The sequence below is a fragment of the Ovis canadensis genome, chromosome 16 (genome assembly GCF_042477335.2).
Source record: "Ovis canadensis isolate MfBH-ARS-UI-01 breed Bighorn chromosome 16, ARS-UI_OviCan_v2, whole genome shotgun sequence".
NCBI classification, from domain to species: domain Eukaryota; kingdom Metazoa; phylum Chordata; class Mammalia; order Artiodactyla; family Bovidae; genus Ovis; species Ovis canadensis.
The window spans coordinates 59,244,412-59,265,396 of record NC_091260.1 but is presented as its reverse complement, the minus strand read 5'-3'; positions in this window follow the sequence as shown (position 1 = coordinate 59,265,396).

Here is a 20,985-nt window from a genome sequence, read left to right as displayed (position 1 = left end):
TGTACAGAACTGTGAAAGAATTTTATTTGTTTGAGAAGTTACATTGCTATCATCAAAAGAAATTAAAAAAAAAAAGATGATGTTTATGTTGAGCAGGCACTTGCATCTTCAGGAGCTCTGGTTAATGTGTAATGCAGATGTGCACTGCACATTACAGAGGGAAGGAGGAGACCCAAACAAACACACCAAAAGGATTTAATGTTTGATTTTTTGCCTTGTCTTAAAATATAAAATTTGTTTAATCCCCTATATGTGAAATCTAAAACACTAAAACCTCTGAACTCATAGATACAGAGAACAGGTTGGTGGGAGGAGGAGAATGGACAACATTGGTGAAGGCAGTAAAATGGTACAGTCATAAAATAAATTAGTCCTGGGACTGTAATATACAGCATATAGACTATAGTTAATAATGAGTGTGCATACATATGTGTTCAGTTCAGTTCAGTTCAGTCGCTCAGTCGTGTCCGACTCTTTGCGACCCCATGAATCACAGAACACCAGGCCTCCCTGTCCATCACCAACTCCCGGAATTCACTCAGACTCACGTCCATCCAGTCAGTGATGCCATCCAGCCATCTCATCCTCTGTCATCCCCTTCTTCTCCTGTCCCCAATCGCTCCCAGCATCAGAGTCTTTTCCAATGAGTCAGCTCTTCACATGAGGTGGCTAAAGTACTGGAGTTTCAGCTTTAGCATCATTCCTTCCAAAGAAATCCCAGGGCTGATCTCCTTCAGAATGGACTGGTTGGATAATGAGTGTGCATACATATACGTTTAGTCACGTCCGATTCTTTGAGACCCCATGAATTGTAGCCTGCTCGGCTTCTCTGTCCATGGAATTTTCCAGGCATGGATACTGGTGTAGTTTGCCATATCTTACGCCAGGGGATCTTCCTGACCCAGCGATTGAACCCACATCTCTTGCATCTCCTTCATTGGTAGTCAGATTATTTATCACTGCACCACCTGGGGAGCCCATAGAGTTACTAATACTATATTGCATAGTTGAAGGTTCCTATGAGAGTAGATCTTGTAAGTTCTTGTTATGGTGGGAAAAATGCAACTATGTGTAGTGATGGATATTAACTAAACATATTGTGATGATCATTTTGTAACACATACAAATATCAAATCATTAGCTGTACATCTGAAGCCAATATAATGTTTAATGTTACTTATACCTCAATTTAAAAAACATGATTTTGGCAAAAGAATCTAGTTAAAAATGAGTTTATATTTATGACTGTACTTATATGAAGCTAAAGAACAGACAAAAGAATTATATGGTGAATGAAATCAGAGCATTTTGTTTCATATATGATGAGAATTGAATAGAAAGAGGTTTATTTTCAGGAGTAAATGAACCATGGTTAGAAATACAGGGAAAAGGAAGGGCAGGAGAAAGGTAATAAAGTATATTCTTCAAGCAGAATCATGTCAGTGTAACAGAGCACAACCCTATGATCCTTGTCCCTCATGTCCTCTGCCTGCCTTTTGGCTGTGGAAAAGCTTTAGCCAAAGAAGTTTAAACAGAGAAGTGAGAACATGTGAAAACAAAGGAAAACAGTCAAAGGAGACAAAATAATAATAGTTTAGTCATTAAGCATAGTCACAGACTCTTAGTTCCTTCTCAGGGGCTATAGATAATATTCTGAGCCATATCCTGTGAGCTGTCTTAAGCTACTGAAACTCCCACCAGGTGGAGAAGTTAACTATGTGATGACCAGGCTGTAACCATGGATGCCACAATTCTAAGAACTGGCCTCAAGAAATGGAAACCAATTGATCCTGGAACTGAAGATGTCATTGTTGTTTGGTCACTAAGCAGTATCTGATGCTTTTGTGCAACTCCATGGGCTGTAGCCCACCAGACTTCTCTGTCTGTGGGACCCCCCAGGCAAGAATACTGAAGTGGGCTGCCATTTCCTTTTCTAGCAGATTTTCCCAACCTACCAATTGAATCTGCATCTCCTGCATTGGCAGGCAGATTCTTTAAAACTGAGCCACCAGGGAAACCCAGGAACTGAAGATTAATTGTACTTAAAAGAATCAGAATGATGCTAGTCAGGCCATCGATGACCAATGTCAAAATGACTGTTCAAGCCAATTGTACGATTCCTACAGGTAGGCCCTTCCTCAACCTATAATATCTCTAGCTGCTTAACTTTCAGAAGGAGTTGGCTTTTGGACAGGAGTCTGCCCTACCTCCTGGTTGCCAACATCCAAAATAAAGCAAGCTTTTCTTTCCACCAAGCTGGCCTCTTTGTTGGCTTTTGAGTGGTGAGCAGCAGGACCCCACTTACAGTTACAATACTATCAACATCTGCTCCACAAGCCCCAGACACTGATGTCCAGCATTGAAGATTATGTCTACTAGAAAGCAAATACATGACTTAGTTATTGCTCCCTTTATTAATTTATTGATTTGTTTGTAAAAATAATTCATAATAGAGAAAAGATGTATTGAAACTGATACATTGCTCAGCCAAAAGATATGAATAACTATTGGTGTATCAGACAATCAGCAGAGACTGAGGCAGAATAAGGGAGTGTTTGAAGACTTTTATCTTCTGGAGGAGTGCTTAGTCTCTCAGTCATGTACAACTCTTTGTGACCCCATGGACTGTAGCCCACCAGGTTCCTCTGTCCATGGGGATTCTCCAGGCTAGAATACTGGAGTGGGTTGCCATGCTCTCCTCCAGGGGATCTTCCCGACTCAGGGATTGAAACCAGGTCTCCCACACTGCACACAGATTGTTTACTATCTGAAGCACCAGCGAAATTACATTAATCAATACCTGTCAAGTATGATCTGGTGGGGTTCAGTTGCTGGGAAAAGATAATTAAAAGCAAGATCTCCTATAAATCAACTGTTTTGCAATAAAAGTTTAAAAACAAAACAAAAAACCCAGAATCTTTTCCCAATCCAAAAAAAACTTCTCCACAAATGTGGAAGAGAAAAAAATAAAGTTGATTATTGAAAATGCATTGGACTGAAATGTGATATGTATCAGAGGTAATGCATTAAGAGATTGCAAAGAGACAAAAAGAAATTCTGCCCTTTAATACAGCCATGAAGATACTACCCATTACATATATGTTCTCAAGTGAGAGGACTTCACACCACCATTTGTCACAAATAATTCATCCTAAATCCTGTGGAGAGACAGAAAATGAAATGGTTAGATGGCATTGACTCAATGGACATGAGTTTGAGCAAACTCTGGGAATAGTAAAAGACAGAGAAGCCTGGCATGCTGCAGTCCATGGGATTGCAAAGAGTTGGGCTCAGCTGAGCAACAGAACAACAACAAATTCTATGGAGTATGGGAGCAATCATCTGTGTTAGTGAATTGGCTTTATCCACAGGAAAGATGTACTTTGGCAACTTCAAGCAAGATATCTACAGAGATTGGGCTCCTGCCTGCCCAGGTGAACTGGGAGATAAAGGCTTTATTTTTCCTGATGATAACATTTAAAAGAGTTAGATAATTTGGGGTAGTAAAGATGGTAAGAGGTTTATTTAGCTTTTTAAAAGTTTACATTCATTTCAAAGAGATAGAAAAAAAATTATAATTTCAAATTTTCTAATGTAAATGCTTTAAGAAAAAGGTTGTTGTTGTTCTGTTGCTGTCATGTCCATCTCTTTGCAACTCCAGAGTTAGGCAGGCTTCCCTGTCCTTCATTATCTCCCAGAGTTTGCTCAAACTCATGTCCATTAAGTGGATGATGAAGAGAGGTGAACTAATATTCTTTCCCTTATTTTCCACAGGGAAAACTTTTATTTTAAATTTAAATTTTACTGTACACAGACTCCTTTTTCCCCTCTAACTTTTCATTTTTTAAAAAATATTGCTAGGTAGTGCTCTAATTGAAATTTAAAGTTTACCATGTTATATTTTCCCATTAGTTACTCAATAACTCAACACACTTAATCTAAACACTTCAAAATCTTTAACATGCCCAACAAGACCACATTTTTGTCTTTGCCTGTATTTGCAGTCTTAGCTCACTGCACTTTTTCATTATCTCACTATTTTCAGTCATGTTAAAATTAAAATTTGTAATTCATAAAATTTGACATTATGTCTCTCCCCACTCTTTTGCTATATGGAATTTCCTTTTCCCTGCTCCTCATCTGGTGAGCTCATGTTCATCCTGAAGCCTAGCTTTCTCTGATTCCAAAATCTTAGATCACTCTTCTATACTTTTTCAAGTTACCCTCTGTTTTCTGGCCTTCCCTTATGGTTCAGCGGGTAAAGGATCCGCCTGCAATGTGGAAGACATGGGTTCAGTCCCTGGGTTGGGATGATCCCCTGGAGGAGGAAAAGGCTACCCACTCCAGTATTCTGGCCTAGTATAGTCCATGGTGTCACAAAGAGTGAGACACAACTGAGCGACTTTCACTTTCACTTATGTTTTTCTTACTTTATACTCATTACCCAGAAGAGTTCTTAGATTATTGTAGGTGTTCAATTAATATTTGCTTAATGTAAAAGTTTTAGAATCAAATGGTCATAGTAATTATAGCTCTATTCAAAAATCTTAAACCCTCAGGAGTTGAAAACCAGAAAAAACAGGTGCAATCCATCAAAACTCATTTTAATCATTAACTACTTTGATTTAGCATCTGCCTACACTTGTCTATAACATCAAAACTTGAATAATTTATCATCTAATAATAAAGGCATGTGAAATGTAAGCTATTAATTAAAATTTAATATGGAACTTGAAATAGTTAAGCAGTTAATTGCATACATCTCATTGGGGGCAACAAAATTATTTTACTAGACTTATAGCATCAGTCATTCATGTATGGATGTGAGAGCTGGACTGTGAAGAAGGCTGAGCGCTGAAGAATTGATGCTTTTGAACTGTGGTGTTGGAGAAGACTCTTGAGAGTCCCTTGGACTGCAAGAAGATCCAGCCAGTCCATTCTGAAGGAGATCAACCCGGGGATTTCTTTGGAAGGAATGATGCTAAAGCTGAGACTCAAGTACTTTGGCCACCTCATGCGAAGAGTTGACTCATTGGAGAAGACTCTGATGCTGGGAGGGATTGCGGGCAGGAGGAGAAGGGGACAGCAGAGGATGAGATGGCTGGGTGGCATCACTGACTTGATGGACGCGACTCTGAGTGAACTCTGGGAGTTGGTGATGGACAGGGAGGCCTGGCGTGCTGCGATTCATGGGGTGGCAAAGAGTCGGACACGACTGAGCAACTGAACTGAACTGAACTGAACTGATAGCTTTTAAAAATTGCTTTGTCATTGGGTTTTATTCAGGTAAAATTGTCAAGTTTTCAAATTTCACAAAACTCTCCTCAACATTCTGAAACAGATGGAACTTCAAATAAACAACAATGGAGTTTCAGTAGCATAAAGCAAAACTTGGAATGCAGCAAGGATGTAAGAAAAATAATATCCAAATCAGTGTCACCTCACAGTTAGTAACAGTCTATCCTTCTCCCAGTGACCAATAAAATAGTTCAGTAAAAATCCTTGCCATTAAGGAAAGAAATGGACAGAACTCTGAAATGCAAGAAAAAACAAAACTAAAAACAGTTAATATGTTTGAGTAATTGCTATCTGACAAACAATGTGACCTAAATAAACAGAGGGAGAAAAGGTTTAAAGTTTTTGTTCATCCCAATTTGTAGGATAGAATAAAAAAGGGTTTTAAATATAAGTTAAAAGTTAGTTATATAAATAATCTTAGTGAAAAATTCTTTCAAAATATATCCTGCTCCCTATTAAGGTATTATTATTTCTGCCCAGCAAATATTTATTTGTTTTATTTAGATTATTATTATCATTATTATTATATGCCTCAACAGTTTTTCTTGTCAAAAGAGTTACATAAAATAAGAAAACTACAATTGATTCAACTCCTATGGTATACTGGAACACTTTATTATATGTAAATAGAAGACAGAAATATAGATAAATAGATAGATCTAGATAGATGAATGGATTAATAAAATCATTTTACCATTAAAAATGATGAAATTAAAGTGCAGATATATGTATGCAAATTAACATATGGGTATGGCTATGAACTAGAAGAAGGTGACTGGAACTCAGAATTCTCTAATTCTTAATTTGGTTTCCCCCCCTGCCACTGCCCCTTCTGCACACATATGCACAGGTTGTAAAACAATCAAAATCACCACTTTTTAATAATGCAACTGCATTATTAATAAGGAACCTTAGGTCTTACAGTTTCTCTAATATATGATAATATTTTGATTAGAATAAAATATTCACATCACTACTCATAATATATTTTCAGTGCTCAGAGCAAAATCATAATGAGAATAGGGATTTTAAAACTTGATTACTGATTAAATTGTGCATTGAAGTGCTTTATTAATTATTCCAGAGATTTTTACTGCTTATTTATTTGGGTTTGTCTTCTTCATGTTTAGAGAGATATATTGACTTGTTCTCCTTCTCATTGCATTTGTTAGATGAGTACTAATTAGAACTCTCATTACATAGTAGAGATCAGAGAAGTTAAGTAATTAATGCAAGGTCACACAGCACCATGGTGGCAGAGCTAAGGCTAATGCACATCTAACTCCAAACCTAAAACCCATTTTGGCTACTGGCATCCTACAATGTCAGTAAATAGCATTGAGTAGATTACATAAACCTTGTGATAATGTTTATTCCATCATTATCAAGACCCCCATCTTTCAATTTTTATTCATTTTACCATACCAATATTTTTGTTAAATCTTGCAAACTTGCTACTTGATGGTCTACTGAATGACCTTATCAAAATGCGGTTACTGATCAAATCTTTAAAAAATTGTTGAATGTCAGTATTTACCTACAAAATGGGTTAAATGTTGGTGAGGAAGCTCTAACCCACACCAGTTTTGTGAGATACTATAGGGCTTCCCAGGTGGCTCAGTGGGCAAAGAATCCACTTGAAATGAAGAAGATGCAGGAAACATGGGTTTGATACCTGGGTTGGAAAGATCCCCTGCAGGAAGGCATGGCAACCCACTCCAGTCTCCTTGCCTGGAGAATTCCAAGGACAGAGGAGCCTGGAGAATTACAATCCACAGGGTCGCAAAGAGTCGGACACGACTGAAGTGACTGAGCACATACACACACACATGTTATCTCCCCAACAGCTATTCCTTATTATTCCTGAAGTGGAGCCTCACTTTTTGTTCTGGGGCCAGTGCATCCAGATTCATAGGATGACTCATAGTTTACCTAATCCAATAATGATATTACTCTTTTGTGCAGTGTTTGGTCTTAGGAATGAGCTGTTAATTATTTCTTGCAATAGAAATATTTGTGCCCCCCCAAAAAATAGAATATTAGCAAAAAATCACATGCAGCTATCTTGGCACCATAAAAGGAGACATTTTATACACTGAGAATGGCAGAACTGAAAGATGGAAAGAGTTTGAAACCTCAACCCCTATAGCACGTACTTGACCCTAATATTACTGGCTCTCCTGTCAAGTTGGTACACTTGTAGGCAATTTTAGCCAGAACCATCCTTCAGTGATACACAAGTTTTTCAGGTAGGGAGGGCAAATCATTTTTTTCACTTACAGGGTATTAGTTCAGTTGCTCAGTCACATCTGACTCTTTGGGACCCCATGGACTGCAGCACGCCAGGCCTCCCTGTCCATCATCAGCTCCTGGAGTTTACTCAAACTCATGTCCATTGAGTCGGTGATGCCATCCAACCGTCTCATCCTCTGTCATCCCCTTATAGCAATAATTAAAATTGTAACCTTTTTCTAAGTACTTGTTTTTAATTATTTATTGTTGTTTCTAGGAGTACAGAAGCTAATGGTACAGATGAATCTCTTCCCTTGTGATTTTTCTTTTTCTTTTTTTTGGTAGGGAAGAAGAAAATGGAAACCCATACCAGTATTCTTGCTTAGAAAATCCCACAGAGGAGCTTGGTGGGCTACACTCCATGGAGTCACAGAGTCCGACGTGACTGAGCAACAGCGACTCACACAGGAGATAATATACAGTTAACTAACTTTACTGTATACTGATATGAATAAAATAAAACGAGTAAATGGAAAGGGAGTATGGAGGGGAGGGCAAGTCTCACTGGAGTGATAATGTCTATACAAAGGACTGGAGTAAGTATGGGAGAAAATGTATAGGTATTTGGTTGAAGGATATTCAGCCAGCAGGAGCAGCACATACAGAAGCCTTGTGGCATATTCACAGAAAGCTAGGGGTCTAGTATGGATGGATGGATGAAGATTACCAGGGAAAGTAGTAGAAATGATGTCAAAGATGTAGCAGAGAGCAGTGAGGGTGATATATACACTTGGTCTCTATTTTGCATAATAAAGGAGGACACTTATGGACTGAGCAAAAGAATGAAATGATCTATGATGTTTTGAAAGGATAATTTTGACTGTAGAATGAGTGTGGTGAAGGCAGAAGCAGAAGTATCAGGTAGGAGGATATTACAGCTGAATTACAGCTGACAAGGGAAGAGATGACTCCTCCAATTACGCATCTAATCCCCAAAGAGATTTGAATATTCTTACATGTGAATTTTAAACTAAGAAGGATTTTCGATAACATTTGGAGAGGTGAAGGGATCAGCAAAAGCATTTTAAACCAGGAAATACTGAAGCGTCACAGTGGTATGAATAATCATGAGATATTTGGGTGGGAAGGAGGAGAAGACTTGGTAAACTGTCCTTTAGCTCACTCAGATTGCCATAACAAGTATTGCAGACTGGGTGGTTTAAACAATAGACATTTGCTCCTCTCTTTTGGTTCTGGAGGCTGAATGCTCAAGATCAGAATGCCAGCAAATTCTGTGTCTGGTGAGAAGCCTCTTCTTGGCTCACAAATGACTGCTTTCTTACTCTATTTTCTTACTATACGGTGGAGAGACAGACCTGTGGTCTTTCTTCCTGTTTGTGAAAGTTGCTAAGTGGTGATTCTTTGTGACTTCATAGACTATAGCCTGCCAGGCTTTTCTGTCCATGGAATTCTCCAGGCAAGAATACTGGAGTGGGTTGCCATTTCCTTCTCCAGGGTACCTTCTTAACCCTCATATTGAACCTGGGTCTCCTGCATTGCAGGCAGACTCTTTACCATCTGAGTCATCAGGGAAGCTTCCTCTTCATAAAAGAACACTAATCCTATCACAGGGGCCCCATTCTCATGACCTCATCTGAACATTATTATCTCCACCAAAACCCCACCTCCAAATACCATAACAATGGAGGTTAGGGCTTCAACACAGACATATGAATTTTCTGGGGTATCAGGGAATCCATAATTTCAGTTCATAACAGGCTGTTTTTGAGGAATTATAATGATACACTATATAACAGTTAGTGGTGCACACAATAACAATTATCTTCACTGTCAAGATGTTACTTTGCCTAGCCTTTTGCTTAATTAAACCCAGCACCTATTTCAATATGATTTTTTAAATTTATTAAAAAACGTTTCTTTCTTTTACCTTCTTTTCTTGTCATCACAGCTGACCCTTTGCTCCATAACTCCAAAAATGTATAGTCAAGTTGAACAATACTCTTTATAAAGTTTTAGATCACTGCAACCTGGAGATAATCCAACCTGAGCTTTAAATCTGATATGTTCCTGTAAACCTGAAAATGAAAAATCTTTAAACTCAAGCTGTTATAGTCTGAGGGACTGCTGAGCTTCTGATTGAGACATATACTAAGGCTGAAAATTGTCAATAGGCTTTATCACATGGAAGTCTCAAAATTGAACCTCGTGGAGGTCCACAAAGAGACATGAAATGCCAGGATACAAACGGACCTGCAAAACATGGCAGATATCAGAACAGATGCATGTGGCAGGTGGGAAAAATGTTCTGTTATGCATAATCAGAAAAGAAGAGCAGCCAATGGTGGGGGTCAGTCATACCCAGAGCAAGGGGTGACGTCCAGATGGACTGAGGCAAAGGAACTTCAGGATTGAAAGCATTTAGCCCTATGCTTTGCATTAATATGCAAATTGGAGAATTTTAATTAGAATATCAAATACTCAGTCTGAGAGACAAGATCAAAGAGAGGATAAAGGAAAGCTTTCTGATAGTTTGGATGAGACCCAATCCTAGTTGATTTCATGGATGTACAATTAAATAATATGATGTCAGCTCTGAAAATAAAAATGGTTTTTAGATAGATTATAGGAGAAAACACAAGGTTTTAATATTATTATCATTTTCAAAGAATTGATTATAATTTTGGTTATATATTTGTTGTTTGTTGCACAGTTTGATGAGTTTCACATGATTTTTTTTTAAATAAAACAATAGAAATATTAGAATAGGTGCCTCTTTTATGGACATGTTATGCAGCAGGCACTGCAATATAATTCCTTGTATTTTATCTCATGAAATCAGTGCAATACACCTGAATTCCTGGCACCATTATTCAACTTCCAAGGACAGGAAACTGAGTTTCAAAAGATTAAGTAATTTGTCCAAGGTCACAGAGTCAGTGAGTGGTTTAAATCCAAAACCTCACCCATGCCCACAAAACCTCACCCATGCCCACAAAACCTCACCCATGCCCACTAAACCTCCCTGAATCTTAACTAATCTGCAATAGAAATGTCTTTGTGATGTCCGTGTTCATTGTGTTTGTTCTAAGCAAAACAAATGGTGACAGGAACCACAAGAGAATATTAGAGATGAATGGAAGCTTATGAATCAAATGCAATACTGATTCTCACAAAGAGAAAGACAGGGGACTTCAGCTTGTGTAATATGGAGGGGAGTAGACAGAAGGATATTGTAGTAGTCAAACATTTAAGGATATAAATTGTAATCACTTTGATAAATTTTTCTAGGTGATTTATGTTATGGATCCTGAATTACAGGCCATCTGTCTGGTCCCAGATTAAGAAAGTAACGTCTAGAATTTGTTTCTTGTATCTCTCATTACACTTTTGGGTGATTTCTGGAATCACCCTTAGCCTTTTATTGTGATGCCCAGAAATCTGTGTTGTGACAAATAGGCCAATTCATTCTTATTTATAGGAAAGCTTATTTGAACTTCCTGTATAAAAGTTTCAAAGCATTTGTAAAAGTTTTGCACCAAATTGGTGTCTCAAGCAATTAGAATCCCAGGCTGTTCATGAGTCAGAATAATTCAAAAAGCATAATATTTGAAGAAGTTAGGAGAAATCACTGTTTTGTCATAGGTTGTATGCCAAGTACCAATATGCACAAACAGCGAGTCCATAATAGATGTCAACAGAATGAGGCCAAATCATACAGGCTGACAGAAGTTAACTGAAATGGAAAATTCTTGAGTACTTAGGCTTCCATGGTTTGAAAATGGAACACGCTGAAATTACAGGCAAGCTGAACTGAATACATCTCTCTGTGTTGTACTGAGTTTATTGTGGCCTCATATTACCTTTCATCTAGTTAGAAAAGGAAAGCTTCTTGAAAAAGTGAGATCATAGTTGTGAAAGTTGGCAAAGAGTAAGAGAAGTTGCTTCAAACATGGAACAATGGATCTTAATCTCAAGAAAATAACCATAAAGAATGTTTCACTAATACAAATACATTACTCACATATTGGCTAATAAAAATTAGTGGGATTAAATTTCAAAATAAAAAGAAATAAAATACATTCTTGCTATGTTTGATATTATGGTGGTATTATTTATTATGATTCTACAGTTCAATATTTCCTGATTTTATCTTTACTTTCAAATTCATGCCTAAGTTACATAAGCACTGTCTCAGAATCTATTTTAAAGTATATTTATGTCTGACATAAAGCATAATTTGTTGTGCTATTCATTTAAATTGATAATTATATTTCTATAATCATTTGATTTTAGATACAGTTTTTCTTACTCATCTAGAGCATCAAATATTATTGAATTTTTTTTGTATTTAGTTCATTTTTCTATAGGTTACAGTAGAGAATAGTCTTGAAATTTCAGTCTTCGAAGGACAAACTGCAAAAACAACTTGTGGTTTTTCAATGTAGTAGATCATTTTTATAAACTTTTGTTTTGATGTCTTGTGGTGCAGCTGTCTGAGCATCTTGACCAGACAAAATCTTCCTCCTGCCAAAAGGTCGTATTTCTCTCCTCCTCCTCTCCTTCTGCCAAAGGCTCCTGGAGTGCCGTCCTTCCTCTAAGCAGATGAAATGTGTGATCTCCTTTGAAATCGATATTAATGCCATTTCAGCCTTTGTGGAAATGAGATTAGAATTCTAAATGTTCAGAATCCAACAGCATTTAATGAAAAATGATAGGAATTATCACATACCTAGAGCTTAGAGAGGATGGAATTGTATTTGCACATTATTAAAGATCTGAATAATTTAGGTTATTTTTAGATTTGAACTGCTTAGAGGATTTTAGAAAGCTCAATTTAAACTGCTCAAGAAATGTACTTTCTTGTCCTGATTTCAGCAATCTTATGTCACTTAACATTTTTTCATAAAATTGAGTGGTTTTGCTGTTACAAAATGAACATGTTTTGAACCTCAGACTAATCACAAGGAAATACTGAAATTTTAAAATAAAATTTATTTTATTCCTCTAGTAACTTTAAAACCTCTGTCAGATGAATGTTTTCCTTTGTTTCCACTCCTCCCCCTCACCAGTTATCTGGTAAAAACTACTTTTATATGGGTCTTGTAAGAAATATAGACTAATAGCATTGTAGTTATATGTCAGTAAACCATGAAGGTGAAAATGATCCAGTGTAATTCAAATGTACTTTTTATTTTCTCCAGTAATCTATTAATTCTAAATATTTGTTGTTCACCTTACTAACAGATAAAATGTGAAAATGTTATGTCTCTATCTGTCTTGCGAGGACAACCTGGTGGGTAATTGGTACCCTGGATAGATTTGATATTATCATTTATGAATCATAGGTGGTGAGGCAGAAGTTTGGAGCCTGTAGGATAATATATTTTAAAATTAAAAATAATTGAAGATGAACAAAAGAATACAAGCCATATTGTCAAGAAATACAGACCACATGATCTGCCAATCCTCAGGGAAACTAGAAAACATTTTAAACCAAAAAGATATTTCCATCTAAAAAATTAAAATGAGAACAGATGAAAACAACAAAAAACAAAGCTGAAAAGAGTAACTCCTGGCTCGTGAACATAAGTTGCTAAAATGACCAAGAATCTAAAGATAAAACTGTAGCTTTTTAAAAACCTAGTGAACGGAGTAGGTAATGCTATTATAATAAAGAATTGGAGGCTATGGCTTCCTCTAACAGAATCTGTGTCTCCACTCAAGATGCTCATCACCACCTCCCTTTGCTCTTTATATCTCCTAATATTTTTTTGTTCGCAAGGTCTTCAAAATTATTGAGTTTGTGATGGAAACTTCACAAAAGATGATTGTAATCTGTTAGTCTAATTAAAATTTCTTCACAAAAGCCTTTGAATCTGGAGGAATAATGACTATGTAACTTCAACTCCAAAAATAACATTTTGATATGATAATTTAGATGCCTGATTTAAAATACAGTTTATTTTTATTACTAATTTTTGAATTGTTTTAATTATCATGAAATGAAATGGGTTATTTTATTTCCATGTAAAGTTTGTGACTGTTATTACATGTTCAAATTCATGCCAGGATCACCACAGTTAGGTTAGGGAGCAGTCCCATCACCTCCATACACTTCTCCCACCTGTAGCCTTTGGCAATCACGACCTATTCTCAATATCCATAGTTCTACTATTTATTTTTAATAACAATGTAAATGAAATTATACAGTATACAGTTATTTGAGAACTGTTTGTTGCACTCAGCAAAATGTATTTGAGTTTCATCCAGGTAGTGTGTCTATCAAAAGTGTATCCACATTTATTGCTGAATAGTATTTTATGTAATTCCATTGTCCATAGTATTCCATTTGTTTATGAATTTTGCTGTTGTTTAGTCACTAAATTGTGTCCTGGAGTTTGCTCAAACTCACATCCATTGATTTGGTAATATCATCCAACCATCTCATCCTCTGTCGCCCCCTTCTTCTCCTGCCGTCAATCTTTCCCAGCATCAGGGTCTCTCCAATGAGTCAGCTCTTCACATCAGATGGCCAAAGTATGGGAGCTTCAGCTTCAGCATCATTCCTTGCAATGAATATTCAAGTTTGATTTCTTTAGGTTTGACTGGTTTGATCACCTTGATGTCCAAGGGACTCTCAAGAATCTTCTCTAGCACCACAGTTCAAAAGCACAATTCTTTTTTTTTTTAAATTTATTTATTTATTTTGATTGGAGGCTAGTTATTTTACAATATTGTAGTGGTTTTTGCTGTACATTGACATGAATCAGCCATGGATATACATGTGTTCCCCATCCTGAACCCTCAGGGTCATTCCAGTGCACCAGCCCTGAGCACCCTATTTCATGCATCGAACCTGGACTGGTGATCTATTTCATATATGATAATATACATATTTCAATGTATATTATTCTCTCAAATCATCCCACCCTTGATTCTCCCACAGAGTCCAAGAGTCTGTTCTTTACATCTGTGTCTCTTTTGCTGTCTCGCATATAGGGTCATCATTACCATCTTTCTAAATTCCATATATATGCATTAATATACTGTATTGGTACTTCCCTGGTGGCTCAGATAGTAAAGCATCTGTCTACAATGCAGGAGGCTGGGGTTCGATCCCTGGGTCAGGAAGATTCCCTGGAGAAGGAAATGGCAACCCACTCTAGTACTCTTGCTGAGAAAATCCCATGGATGGGGGAGTCTAGTGTCCAGGGGGTCGCAAAGAGTCAGACATGACTGAGGGACTTCACTTTCTTCTCACTGTATTGGTGTTTTCTTTCTGACTTACTTCACTCTGTATAATAGGCTCCAGTTTCATCCGTATCATTAGAACTGATTAAAATTCATTCTTTTTAATGGCTGAGTAATATTCCATTGTGTATATGTACCACAGCTTTCTTATCCATTCGTCTGCTGATGGACATCTAGGTTGCTTCCATGTCCTGGCTGTGATGAACATTGGGGTACACATGTCTCTTTCAATTCTGGTTTTCTTGGTTGTATGCCCAGAAGTGGGATTGCTGGGTTGTATGGCAGTTCTATTTACAGTTTTTTAAGGAATCTCCACACTGCTCTCCCTAGAGGCTGTACTAGTTTGCATTCCCACCAACAGTGTAAGAGGATTCCTTTTTCTCTTCACCCTATCCAGCATTTATTGCTTGTAGACTTTTAGATAGCAGCCATTCTGACTGGCGTGAGATGGTACCTCATTGTGGTTTGATTTGCATTTCTCTGATAACAAGTGATGTTGAGCATCCCAAAGCATAATTCTGTAGTGCTTAGCCTTCTTTGTGGTCCAACTCTCACATCTGTACACAACTACTGGAAATCCCATAGTTTGGCTAGATGGATCTTTGTCAGCAAAGTGATGTCTCTGCTTTTAGTATGCTGTCTTATAACTTTCCTTCCAAGGAGCAAGTGTCTTTTAATTTCATAGCTGTAGTCACCATCCTCAGTTATTTTAGAGTCCAAGAAAATAAAATATATCACTGTTTCCACTTTTTTCCCATCTATTTGCCATGAAGTAATGGGACTGGATGCCATGATCTTAGTCTTCTTAATGTTGAGATTTAAGCCAGCATTTTCACTCTCTTCCTTCACCCTCATCAAGAGGCTCTTTCATTCCCCTTCACTTTCTGCCATTAGAGTGATATCATCTACATATCTGAGGTTGTTGATATTTCTTCCAGCAATCTTGATTCCAGCTTGTGGGTCATCCAACCTACCCTCTTGTAAATTGTCTCCAGTTTTCAGCAATATGAACATGCTACTAATCTTCATGTAAGGTATGTATGTGTGGAACTAAGTTTACTTTAGGGTTAATACTGAGCAGTGGAATTGTTTGCTTATACTGTAACTGGATGTTTGACTTTATTTAAAAAAAAAGAAAGAATATTTTCCGCAGAATGTGTGTAATTCTGAATTGTGACTAGCAGTGTCTGAGAGTTTGACTTGTTTCACATCTTCACTAATGTGTGGTATTTTCAGGTTTGTTTGTTTGTTTGTTTGTTTTTTTAGCTACTCTGCTAGGCATTCACTGATATCTCAATTTAAGAAAAAATCATTTCTGTTAGCGCTGATGATGCTAAATGTCTTCTTATGTGCCCTACTTACCATCTTCACATCCTCTTGGTGGATTATTTGTCCATATCTTTTGTCTAGTTCTCATATATATTTTTTTCTTATTTCAAGTTTACAGTGTCTATCATATATTTTGATACACAGCATTTGTCGAATATGTTATTTGCGAATATTTTCTTCCAGTCTGTAGCTTGCTTTTTTTTTTTTTCTCTCTCTCTTTTGGCTTTTTCAACAAGTCTTTCATAAAAGAAACCTTTTAATTTTGATTTAGTCTGATTTGAAAGTGAAGTCCCTCAGTCGTGTCCAACTCTTTGCGACCCTGTGGACTGTAGCCCACCAGGCTCCTCCGTCCATGGGATTCTTCAGGCAAGAATACTGGAGTGGGTTGCCATTTCTCTTCTACAGGGGATCTTCCCGATCCAGGGATCGAACCCGAGTCTCCCGCATTGGAGGCAGACGCTTTAACCTCTGAGCCACCAGGGAAGACCACCTCTAAAAATATGGATTGTACTTTTTTGTTCCATACATAAGAATTCATCACTTGAATCCAAATCAGGTCATGAGCAGGTTTTGAGATCTTGCTGGGTAAAAGTGATTCAAGAGCCTCCTTCAGGGTCTGGCCCAAAGGGTCAGAGTTCCATTTAGAAATCACAGAGATGCTTTAGTTTCTGCTGGTAGATAGGAGTCTCAGGGAGGCATGTCTGAATAGTATAGCTTTTGCACAGCTGTTGTCCTACCCAAGTAGTTAGAGAGCACTTTTGTTTTAGACTTCTGTGTAAGAAGTGTAAGTGAAAGTCTTACACTTGTGCAAGACTTCTGATGTATAGAACAGTAAGATAATAGATGTGTGCTGCTTAATGCCGCTATTTCTGATGATTTTTACCAGAGCAGTTGAAACTAATATAGGGAGGAAAAGGCTATTCTAATCATATTGGAGAAATTGCCTCTCAGTGTATAAAATGTAAGGGAAATTATGTCTCATACTCTGCACAAATATCACTTCTATGTGGATTAAGTACTAAATAAGAAACAATTAAAACTTTTTGATGAAAATGTTTCTGTAGAGAAAAATTTTTAAAAGCAATCTTGTTCGTTCAATGAAATATTATGAGATTCTCAATATCCCTACTATTTAGAAAAATAGACATGTTAAAAAGGAGTTCGTATTTAATTCTTGCAGGATGAACAATTAAAAACTATTCATCATCCTAACTGCTGACAGGAGTTTGAGATAATAGAATTTATGTGCTCTTGGTAAGCTTACAAATTGGTACAATCACCTTGGAGTTTAATTGTCATTATGTATAAATGTTGAAAATGTGAGAAACCTGGCATCTTTATACCTGTAATCAATGTTATTCCTTCACAGAAGCTTCCTTTGCTACTCCAGTCTAAATGATGTCTCTAAATAAAAAATATATATATATAAATAATGAAAAATTGTAATAATTAGGACAGTGTTTTTATTTGATGACTAATCAATACTTTCTCAGCATTCAAACAGAATCTCAAAAAGGCTTTGTTAATATTTCTGTTTTGTTCACAATTGGATCTCCAGATCTGGCCAAATACCTAATATGTGATAAAAACAGTATATATTTGGAAAGAAAAAATAAAAAGAACTTCTCCTGGGTTTCCCCTTTATTCTTACACTGCCACTAGATTCACAGCACTCTGACACCTGGATATAGCATCAGATCCCACAGGTTATGTATGGGCTCAGTCCCATGAGACGGTCCCCCACTTTCAGAACCCAGTCACAAAGAGTAGGTCTTCAAGTTACCTGCATCTTCTGTTCCATCTGGCTACAAATTAGAAGTTCTCATGACTCTCCCTCCTTGGAGTCCATCATCTGCTAGACTGTCTCACCAGAATTCTGTGAAATATATACTTACATATACCAGTTTATTATAAAATAAAGGATAGATTAAAGGATATTGATGAACAGCTCAATGTAATGATATATAGAGCAAAGACTTGAGGAGTCCCAAGGGCAGGAGGTCTGTTCCCAAGGAGCTAGGGCACAGCACCCACCCAGTAAGTGTGTTCCCCAACCCAGAAGCTCTCTAAACCCATGCTTTGGGGATTTTTATGGAGGCTTTATCACAGAGGCATGATCAATCATAATCTAGATCTCCAGCTCCTTTCTTCTTCTTGGAATGTGGGCTGGGGGTGGAGAGCTGTAGGACTGAAAGTTGGAAGCTGCTAATCATTCCTTCTTGTTTCTGGTGATCAGCTTCCATTCTGAAGCTATATAGGACTCATCAAGAATCACCTACAAATCTATCATTTGCTCTTGATTTTCAGCAATTAGTTTGGGCTCAGTTGAGCATTTTTGGTTGTCTCTCCTGGGTGACTCATGTGGGTACAGTCATCTGTGACTCAAATGTGACTGGATGGTCAAATATAGCTACACTACCTCTCCTGGAAATTAGCATTTGCTCCATCAGACTCTTCAGCCTCATATATGAGAGTAAAAATCTTCATTTTGATTTTAGGGAAACATTCCATGAGGGCAAGCCTGAAGGTAGAAAGCATAGAAATCTATACTCATTTTATAGCTTCAAATTGATCACAACAAGTCACAAAGCCAGCCCAGGATCAAAGAGTGAGGAAATAAGCTCAATTTCCTTGATGGAAGAAACTGTAAATTTTCCTTACAAAGAGAAAGAGGAATTACTCTCGTCTTCTGTGCAACACTTTACCATACCAAAAAACTGTTATTTAAAAATATTTATTAATTATTGACATACTCTATGCAGTACTTATAAATCATGCATGCTTTGAAAATAATTGGTTTGGCAATAATTTGTTTGATATTTATTAAGGTAATGCTAATTATGGTCATTTAATTTCTGTGGGAATTTATATAACTCAAGTTATATTTGAGCATAATGTGTTAATTATTAATGTGCATCATTTAAAATTATGTGATCAAATTAAACCCATTCCCAGAACTCTATATTTATGCTCCTCAATTAAAGTACTCATGTAATACATCATTTTGACTATTTCATGGAGTAGTATATAAATCTTGCATTATCTGATTGCAGTGATGTTATTAATGTTCTTGGAACTCTTCAATCATTCATTAAAGGGTATCTTAAGATGACCTAAGGTAAAAGCTTGCTTCTTTCCTCCTCTTTAAAAGTGGTAAGGAAGCTGAGGAAAAGCAAGAGATGAGTACTACAGAAAGAAGGCACTATCAGCCCCACATTAGGGGCTGATTAGTCATGGACAACTAATCAGAGGCAAATCAGAGAAATGGCTCTCCTTTTCCCCTGTTGCGTTTGGAATTAGCAAATAGCAAAACTCTTTTCTCTTTACTAATGGATAACACTTTTACAACTTTCATACATTTGGGGACATTAAAAAGTTACAAACACTAGAGATAAAGTTTGCCTCAGGGCATACCAGTGGTATTATTTCTCTTTTCTAGGGCAACCCTACACCCTAAAGTCAGCTCCCTTTTTTATAAAATAATAACGTTATTGTTTATTCTACAAAGTGGTCAATATTTTTTGTTCTCAACGGCAAATTTTACTTCATATTCTTCTTCAGTGGGTGCGTGAAGGAGACAGTTCATTACAGATTGATAAGTAGATAAAATGACTGGATGGATGCAAAGGTAAGTGAATGGAGGAGCAGATAGACAGACTGGCAGACTATAAAAAGCAAGGAAACAATACAGATTGCATTATGACATTTTCCATTTGAAAACCATCTCATGAACCCCTCTTAGGATTAATGACATGCCTTTAATTTGATATAACTTTTCTTGAGTTCTGCTTAATGACTTCCTCTGCCTCATTTGCTACCACCTACCAACATACTCTATCTCTAGCCGTAATAAACTAATTGCAATTTTCCAAAGGCTTTGAGCATTTCCAAACTATGTCTATAACTTTTGCATAAGCTAAACTTCCACTTCTGTGCCTGGCCCACATTAATTGTTAGAAACTCATCTCAAGTGACACTTCATTTGATTAGCATTCCCTACAATCCCTGAACTCAGTGCCCATTGTACATCTGTGTATACACCATGTGTATAGACTTTAGCCCTATCAGGGTATGTAGACTGTAAGTTCTCAAGCTTTAATATGAAACTGAAATATCTTGGAGATTGGTAAAAGGTAGATTGCTGAGCACTGCTTTGGATATTCTCACTATTTAGACAAAGTCGTTGTTTAGTCACTATGTTGTACCTGAATACATTTGCAACGCCATGGACCATAGAGAGCTCACCAGGCTCTTCAGTCCATGAGATTTGCCAAGCAAGAATACTGAAGCAGATTGGCATTTCCTTCTCCAAGGCATCTTCCTGATCTAGGGATCAAAACAACTGCATTGGCTGGTGAATTCTCTACCACTGAGCCGCCTGGGAAGCCTAGATATAGTACAGAGCTTCAGTAGTTTAAATTATACTAGGAAAGACTTACCCAGATTGATGAACACAATGTAAAATAGATAAATAGATAAATAAAAACTGTACAGCTTTCAATGATGCCAGTGTTCTAATTGTTGGTATCCTCCAACCCAGGAAACTCTCTAACTTTCAAGAGCCACATTTTTCATTTTTAAAATGATTTCAGATGTCTCTGAGTTTATGAATACTTATTGAATATATCTGGTAATACTTCCCAGGTAGCACTAATGGTAAAAGAAACTGCCTGCCAGTGCAGGAGACAATAGAGAGATGGGTTCAACCCCTGGGTTGGGGAGATCCCCTGGAGAAGGAGATGGCAACCCACTTCAGTATTTTTACCTGATGAATCCCATGGACAGGGAAGCCTGGTGGGCTGCAGTCCATAGAGTCACACAGAGTCAGACACAACTAAAGTGACCTAGGAAGCT